The 9,283-nt window shown below is 42.5% G+C and overlaps 1 pseudogene; it reads right to left on the bottom strand.

Annotated features, from left to right (window-relative positions):
- Nucleotides 1-2,823: 2,823 nt before the first annotated feature.
- LOC112658885 (60S ribosomal protein L17-like) overlaps nucleotides 2,824-9,283 on the bottom strand; it is a 384,311-nt pseudogene continuing 377,851 nt past the window's right edge.

The following is a 9,283-nucleotide window of genomic DNA, read 5'->3' as shown; positions in this document are numbered from 1 at the left end:
GCGCCGCCGGGGTGGGGCCGCCGGAGCGCGGGGTGGGTCCAGGCCGAGGGGCAGGTCGGGAGGCCCGGGGATTGGCGGGCGAGGGGAGGGAGGGCCGGACCGCGCCGGCGGCGGAAGGATACGGGCCGCCCCTGTTAGTGTCTTACGCGCGGTCGCCTTCGCCGCCGCGGCCGCCGAGAGGATGACGCCGCGAAGCGCAGGGGAGCAGTCTCGCGAGATTTATGGAGCGGGTGGTAGATGCTCGCGCGACGGCAGCCTTGAGTCCCTGGCCTCTGGTGCCCTACGCGCGTGTTCATAAACGTGTAAAGGCGAATGTTTTCCGGATCCACCTGGTCAGCGCCGTAGCACAGACTGACCCGGGAGGGGGTACCGGTCCACTACAACGTTCCTGTAGGAGGAAGGGACTTGCCCAAGGTCACACAGCTCTACAGAGGCAAAGCCGGGACTTCCAAGCCTCGTGGTAACAGCCTGGGCACCTGTTGGGGATGTGTCTTTTTTTTTTTTTTTTTTTTCCCAGCCCGCCTCTGGCCTTTCTTTCTTTTTAAAATTTCTATTTATTTATTCATGAGAGACACAGAGACAGAGACACAGGCAGAGGGAGAAGCAGGCTCCATGCAGGGAGCCCGACGTGGGACTCGATCCCCGGTCTCCAGGATCATGCCCTGGGCTGAAGGCGGCGCTAAACCGCTGGGCCACCTGGGCTGCCCGCCCTTGGCCTTTCTAGCCAAAGCCCCACCCAGCAGCATGACAACTGCAAGATCTCTTAGGTAGGCCTTTCTTTGCTTGGTGAATTGTTACAAACAAGCACTGCACCAATTAACCTCAGAAGAAAAACGGTGTACTGTGTGCTCCAGGAGTTAAAACTAACCATGTGGTTCAGATCACCATCAGGAGCTAGCCTGCTTTTTAGGAGGATGAGACAAATGTGAATTCCCCGAGTAACTAGTGTGTGTAGAGCCCTACACCACGACCAGTGAGATATAAGTTCAAGCCTAGGCTGGGAGGTACTTAGCCTGGCTGGAGACAATGGAGAATAATAGTTAAGGATTATTTTCCTGGTGAGTGATGCCCACATTCTCAACTTCATCCCAAGGCTTATCTGATTCTAAAACTGCTCTTTCCTATGTCTGGAAGAAAACTATTCTTCCTATGTCTAGATCATTGATTTCTAACCTGAATTTCGAGAGGAGAAACTGGAGCTCCTAAGGGAAGGATCCTGCCAAATGTTACACAGTAGATCAGGGGCAAAACTTACACGGACTCACTTAGGGAGTAAAGGTTGGACCAGTAGGGAGGGCTAACATGGGCACGGCAAGTCAAAGGAGGGAAAAGCTGCATCTAGTCGTCCAGGGTGGGTATATTTGAGCTTGGAAGTGAAGAGGAACATTCCACATTCCCAAACCTTTTCTTCCTAAGAACTGTGATGGAAGAAGTACAAAAATGCCCATTGATCCTATTTTTAAAATATTTTCTTCAACAGTTCATTTTTTTGTGTTAGAAAAAACAATATTTGTTCCAAGAAATACAGATAAGCAAAATGAAGGAAATAAAAGTCAACCATACTCTCATCATTTAATGCTTAACCACTTTGACATATGGTTTATGCCTAAGTCTTTTTTCCTTATAAATAAATATATATTTTTCTTTGAAAAAAGTAGAATCAGGGGCACCTTGGTGGCTCAGTTGGTTGGGGGTCTGCCTTCAGCTCAGGTCATGATCCCAGGGTTCTGGGATCGGGTCCCACATCAGGCTCCCTGCTTAGTGGGGAGACTGCTTCTCCCTCTTCCTCTGCCCTTCCCCCCACCCCCTCGTGCTGGTGCGCACTCGCTCTCTTTCTCACTCAAATAAATAAAATCTTAAAAAAAAATCATGCCGTAATACTATTTGGTAATATACTTTTTGTAAAAAAAAAAAAAAGTGCATATATTTAAGATCTACAACATGATGGTTTGAAACAAATATAGAGGCACCTGGTTGGCTTGGTGGAGTATGCAACTCTTAGTCCTGGGGTTGTAACTTTGAGCCCTGTGTTGGGTATAGAGATTACTTTAAAATAAAATATTAGGGGGGATCCCTGGGTGGCTCAGCGGTTTAGCGCCTGCCTTTGGCCCAGGGCGCCATCCTGGAGTCCCGGGATCGAGTCCCAGGATCGAGTCCCACATCGGGCATGGAGCCTGCTTCTCCCTCCTCCTGCATCTCTGCCTCTCTCTCTCTCTCTCTCCCCCTATGTCTATCATAAATAAATCTTTAAAAAAAATAAAATAAAATATTAGGGCCGCTTGAGTGGCTCTGTCAGTTAGGTGTCCAACTCTTGATTTCAGCTCTGGTCATGATCTCAGAGTCGTGGAATCGAGCCCTGTGTTGGGCTCCATGGTGAGTGATTCTTTCTCTCCTCTCCCTCTGCCCCTCCCCCTGCTTGTGTGCATGTACATGCTCTCTCTCTCTCTAAAATAAATATTTTAAAAAATTAAAAATATTAAAAAATATATAAATATAGTGAAATTATTATTACAGTCAAAATAAACATATCCATTGCCTTGCTTTCTTTTTTCTTTTTTTTTTTTCTTTTTGGTGAGAACATCTGAAATCTTTGATAATTTTGTAGATTTTATTTTTGTTCTTTTCAATTACATTTTTATTGAAAAATAGTTAATTTAAAATATACACATTATTTTTTTAAAAGCATATAATTGGGGGGGATCCCTGGGTGGCTCAGCAGTTTAAGTGTCTGCCTTCGGCCCAGGGCGTGATCCTGGGGTCTTGGGATCGAGTCCCACATTGGGCTCCCTGAGTGGAGCCTGCTTCTCCCTCTCTCCGTGTCTTTTTTTTTTTTTTTGCATTTATTCTATGCAGAATTTACTCCCGGGCCATAAGTTTTTGTTTCTTCAGTTTCTTCTGGGATATCTTTTTCTTCTGTGCAACCTCCTCTTCTGGTTTAGGAACAATCTGCTCTTTTTCAATAAGAATCATCTCAATGTGGCAGGGAGAGCTCATGTATGGATTAATCCGGCCATGAGCCCTGTAGGTTCTACGTCGCATCTTGGGGGCTTTATTCACCTGGATGTGCTCAATGACCAGAGAATCTACATCTAAACTCTTAAGTTCAGCATTACTCTCCACATTTTTAAGCATGTGCAGTAAAAATTCAGCACTCTTCTTGGGCCACCGACCCTGTGTCCAGCCCCACTATTTGGCCTGCGCACACCTACCAACTCCACCATTGTAGCGACGGAATGGCACACACTGCTTCTGCAAAGTGACATCTTTCAGATACTTGGTGGCTTTTCGAATATGCATACCCTTGATGGCCTGGGCAGTTTCACGTGTGTTCTTAAAGTGAACACGAAGATTTGAACCTCTCGACCTGCATGATTTTGTAGGGTTTTCTGGGTCCAGCGAGTAGCGAACCATCTCCAGAGGTCACCTCAGGCCGCTCGGGGGAAGAGCTCTGTCTGTGTCTTATGAATGAATAAAAAAATCTTTAAAAAAAAAAATAGGAAAAAAAAAATAGGGTCAAGAAAGAAAAGAAAAAGAAGGAAGGAAGGAAAGAGAAAGAAAGAAAGAAGAAAAGAAAGAAGAAAGAAAGAAAGAGAAAGAAAGAAAGAAAAGAAAGAAAGAAAGAAAGAAAGAAAGAAAGAAAGAAAGAAAGAAAGAAAGAAAAATTTATTTTAGAGAGAGAGAGCATAAGTGAGTGAGTAGTGGGGAGGAGCAGAGAGGCAGAGAGAGAGGGAGAGATGATTTCCAGCAGATTCCCTGCTGAGTGCAGAGCCCAACATGGGCCTTGATCCCACAACCATGAGATTATGACCTGAGCAGAAACCAAGAGTCAAATGCTCAACACACTGAGCCATCCAGGTGCCCCTTGAAAATCTACTTTTAAAATAAACAATACATAGGGATCCCTGGGTGGCGCAGCGGTTTAGCGCCTGCCTTTGGCCCAGGGCGCGATCCTGGAGACCCGGGATCGAATCCCACGTCGGGCTCCCAGTGCATGGAGCCTGCTTCTCCCTCTGCCTATGTCTCTGCCTCTCTCTCTCTCTCTGTGTGACTATCATAAATAAATGAAAAAAAATTAAAATAAACAATACATAGTAAAATTTCCTGTGTCAATACACATTTCTACTATATTTTAATGGTCACATATTCTATCATGTAAACGGACCATATTTATTTAACTGGTCGTGTTTCGGGGAACATTACTGTTTCCAGAGTTATTTCCACTTTTTACCATTAAAAATATTACTATAATGGATGTTCTGTAGTTAATCTTTTGTACAATTCTAAGAGTGCTTCTTTTTTTTTTAATTTTTATTTATTTATGATAGTCACACAGAGAGAGAGAGGCAGAGACATAGGCAGAGGGAGAAGCAGGCTCCATGCACCGGGAGCCCGACGTGGGATTCGATCCCGGGTCTCCAGGATCACGCCCTGGGCCAAAGGCAGGCACTAAACCGCTGCGCCACCCAGGGATCCCAGATGTCCCTTTTTGTATGCCTAATGTTGGTTATTTGTGTTTTGCCTTTTTTCTTGATAAATCTTGCTGGGAAGTTATCAGTTTTATTAATCCTTCCAAAGAACTAACTTTGGGGATCCCTGGGTGGCGCAGCAGTTTGGCGCCTGCCTTTGGCCCAGGGTGCGATCCTGGAGACCCGGGATCGAATCCCACATCGGGCTCCCGGTGCATGGAGCCTGCTTCTCCCTCTGCCTGTGTCTCTGCCTCTCTCTCTCTCTCTCTCTCTCTCTCTTTCTGTGTGACTATCATAAATTTAAAAAAATTAAAAAAAAAAAAAACAAAGAACTAACTTTGGCCTTGTGTTTTTTCTATTTTCTATTATATTGTTTTCTGCTCTTATTTTTATTTTTTTCTTCTAAGTATTTTGAATATAATTTGTTCTTCTAGCTTCTTTTTTCTTTTTTAAAGATTTTATTCATTTATTCATGAAAGACGCAGAGAGAGACTCAGAGACATATGCAGAAGGAGAAGCAGGCTCCCTGCAGGGAACTCTACTCTGGACTTGATCCCAGACCCCGAGATCACAACCCCAGCCAAAGGCAGATGCTAACCGACTGAGCCACCCATGTGCCACTTTATAATAGTTTCTGATTTCCCCTTTGACCAAGGGTTATTTTCAAAAACCTTGAAATTTATTAGTCATCAGGGAAATGCAAATTAAAATCATTATGAGATACCATTCCATACTCACTGGAATGGCTAAATCCAAGAACATTGATGATAGTAAGTGGTGGCAAGGAAGCACAACAGTTGGAACTCTCATATATTGCAGGTAAGATTATAACATTATACAGTTTTGAGAACTGTCTGGTAATTTCTTATAAAACATATGTCTATCATATGATCCAGCAATTCTACTCTTACGTATATGCCCAAGAAAACTGAAATCGTATGTCCAAAAAAAGCCTTGTACACAAATGTTCATGATAGCCTCATTTATACATAGTGCAAAGGTGGAGACAGTCTAAATGTCCATCAATAGGAGAACGGGATAACAATTTATGACATTCATACAACGAAATTCTACAACAACAACAAAAAAGATGAACTACTGATACACTCAACAATATGAAAGAATCTCAAAACAATTGTTAAGCAAAAGAAGAAAGATGCAAAAGAGTATGAACTGTACAATTTTTTTATATGAAGTCCAGAAACAGAAAAAACTAATTTTTAGTGTTTGAAGTAAAGAAAGTGGTTGCCATTAGGGAAGTGATTTGTCAAGAAAGAAATCAAGGAAATGTTCTGGGATAATGGAAATGTTCTATATATTGTTTTGGGTGAGGTTACACAGGTGTATACACACAATTGTCAGAACCTCTGGAACCTCTGGACCTGAATATTAAAGATCTGTGCATTTCATTATATATAAATTTTATGTATTTGTATATATACACACGTTATGTATATTATAAAACAATATTGAATATTTTATTTTTAAATATTTTATTTATTTATTTATGAGAGACACAGAGAGAGGCAGAGACATAGGCAGAAGGAGAAGCAGGCTCCATGCAGGGAGCCCAATGGGGGACTCGATCCCAGAACTCCAGCAGATGCTCAGCCCCTGAGCCACCCAAGCATCCCAATATTGAATTTTTTTTAAAAGAGTTTGCAGAATTTCTAGATCTTTGTATAGAATAGATTTATTCTTGGGATGATTTTTCCTTTTTCCTCCAACTCACCCCACATTGATCCTAGAGCCTTCAGTTTACCCTCCATTATCCTACTAAAATTGTGAGCACAATGTGTTTGATCTCACCTCTTGGCTGTTTACCCAATAGTATGAACATTATAGTATTTAAAGCTTTCCCCTGGCAAAAGGTTCCCAGAGAGGCTGATTGTTATGTGCTGAGTAAAGAGTACAGCCCAAACAATTTGGCAACTCCTTATTTTTATATATCAGCCCTTATAGGTGAGTTTCTTGTGTCTTATTAGAATGACTGGGGAAGGGCAGCCCCAGTGGTGCAGCGGTTTAGCACCGCCTTCAGCCCAGGGTGTGATCCTGGAGACCAGGGATCCAGTCCACGTCAGGCTCCCTGCATGGAGCCCGCTTCTCCCTCTGCCTGTGTCTTAGCCTCTGTGTGTGTGTGTGTGTGTGTGTGTGTCTATGAATAAATAAATAAGACCTCTAAAAAAAATAGAATAGGGAAGTAGTACTAGGTAAACAGGAATTGATTTGATAGCTACATCGGTATGATCCCTTTTTGTGATATTTTCTTTCTCTCTTTCTTTCTTTTTCTTTAAGATTTTATTTACTTATTCATGAGAGACACAGAGAGAGGCAGAGACATAGGCAGAGGGAGAAGCAGGCTCCACCCAGGGAGCCCAATGTGGAACTCAATCCTGGAACTCCAGGATCATGCCCTGAGCCAAAAGTAGACACTCAACCACTGAACCACCCGGGTGTCCCTTGTGATGTTTTCTAAGGTGTAGTTTTAAAACATAAGAATGTTTCCCAAACATTCCAAACTCTGAGATAAATACCACCATTCAAGGCTGTTAGAGGTATCTGTTAGAGGCAAATCCATTTCCTTGGAAAGCTAGGCTTTGTGTGTTTCAAGTAGCCCATTTCCTGAAGGTCAAAAATCAAAACAGTGGCCTACCATAGCAGCTATGTTCAATTTTACACTCTTTTCATAAAGCCACTCTCTCTTGTTATGTATGTTTTAGGATGTTTTCTGCTACCAGGGTTTATCTTGTTGAGATCTGGCCCCATATCTATGCCCTACTTCATAGGTTTTGCTGACTAAAGAAATGACACTAGCTTTGTCCTGCCTCCCATAACACTTTCTTATGTTTGTTGGCAGCCTAGTTTTAGCCCAAAAGTCATCTTTCAGGAAGCTTTCAGGAAGCTTTTCCAGACTAGGTTATGTGTCGTTATAGAGTTCTACCATCAGAGATTCATCACACTTTATTGTAATTGTTGGACAACTGTCTCCTTCGACAGGCTGTCAGTTTTGGAGAGTAAAAATATTATCTTTTTTGTTCTTTTATTTATTTAGTTAGTTAGTTAAAGATTTTTTATTTTTTTTTATTTATTTTTTATTCATATGAGAGAGAGAGAGAGGCAGAGACACAGGCAGAGGGAGAAGCAGGCTCCATGCAAGGAGCCCAATGTGGGACTTGAACCCAAGAATCCACGATCACGCCCTGAGCCAAAGGCAGGTGCCCAACCACTGAGCCACTCAGACGTCGTTGTTCCTCTTTTTATCCCCAGTGCTTGGCATATCAAAGACACTTGTTGAATGAATTCATGAATAACTGGCTGATTAATGAGCAGCTCATGGGATCCCTGGGTGACTCTCTGTGTGACTATCATAAATAAATAAAAATTTTTTAAAAAATGAGCAGCTCAAGAAAACCTCACAAGTTATTTAGTAAGACAGTAATTCCCTTAAACAAACAAGAAACAAAAACACTCCATGGTATTCCAAGACTTTATGTCACAGAACTACAGTCTAAACCAGGTGTAGACGGGTTCAAAATCTCTAGTAGGAATGAGAAATATTGTCCCTACTCTGTCCATGGAGGAAAATACCATTATGCAAATGAGGACTTCCTTCTGGTGAAATAGTCTGAAAAAAGGAGTTGGTTGTGCACTCTTGTGCTTCTTCCTTTTCTGAGATCAGTGGTACTGAGAGGTAGTGTGCTACAGTGAGGTGGTGATTTAGAACTAGGGCTTTGCCATCAGTGGATTCAAGCTCTAATCTGCTATTTACTCATAGCGTGAGTTTACGCAAGTTACTTGAACTCTTGAAACTTGTTTTTTTCTTGTCAGTAAAATGGGGTAAATATTAGCATCTTCATGGGATTATGAGATTAAAAGGTATATATAAAGTTCCTGGCCTGAAGGAAGTCTTTGTCAAATGTTACCTATGATGATGATATGATAATTTTCCTGAGAAAAGCAGTATCATAGAAGACTGGTCTCAGTCAATCTTCTTCCCTTGAGAGAAGTCTACCAGTTCAGTCCCTGGGAAGCTGGGATTGGTGGCCTGTTTTGGGTTCCCAGAACCCTCAATCACTGCTCTTTCCTGTGGATCCTGTGGCGGGGATGAAAGTGCATCAACAAATGGTGGATGGCTTCCTGCAGGGTCAACTCACATTTAATAGGCAGCAATCTTGGGGGCTTTCAACCTGAATAACAAACAGCCTGATCATTCAGTCTACAGACAGTCCCCTAAACTCCCTCTGAATCCTGGAGGGGAGGTGGAAAGATAAAGAACCCTTGAATGGAAGGCTATGCATATACATGTCCACCAATTCTTACTTATTATTTATTTTTTAGAAGATTTTGTTTACTGATTTGAGACAGAGAGCGAGAGAGGAGAGAGAGAGAGCAAGAGAGAGAGAGAGAGAGCACGAGTGCAGGAGCAGGGAAGAGGGGCAGGGACAGAAGCAGGCTCCACAGGGAGCCCAACCTGGGGCTTATCCCAGGATCCTGAGATCATGACCTGAGCTGAAGGCAGACACTTAACCGACTGAGCCACCCAGGTGTCCCTTTCTTGCTCCTTATTATTTGGTATTATTCGAAGAGAAAGATTAAACAATTTAAAAATGTGACTGCTGGTTGTGAGTTTGAGCCACATGTTGGGTGTAGAGATTACTTAGATAAGTAAACTTTAGGAAAAAGATCTAGACAGATGAAGACCGAATTTTTAACAGTGCTAATTTAGTTATTCCTGGGTAATTGCATGGGTAAAGTGAGGGAAGATTCTTTGATTTTTGCTTTTCAGACTCATATATTATTTACATTTTAAAATAAGC

This window comes from Canis lupus, chromosome 2 (assembly GCF_003254725.2).
Source record: "Canis lupus dingo isolate Sandy chromosome 2, ASM325472v2, whole genome shotgun sequence".
NCBI lineage: Eukaryota > Metazoa > Chordata > Mammalia > Carnivora > Canidae > Canis > Canis lupus.
This window is presented reverse-complemented; position numbering and strand designations above follow the sequence as displayed.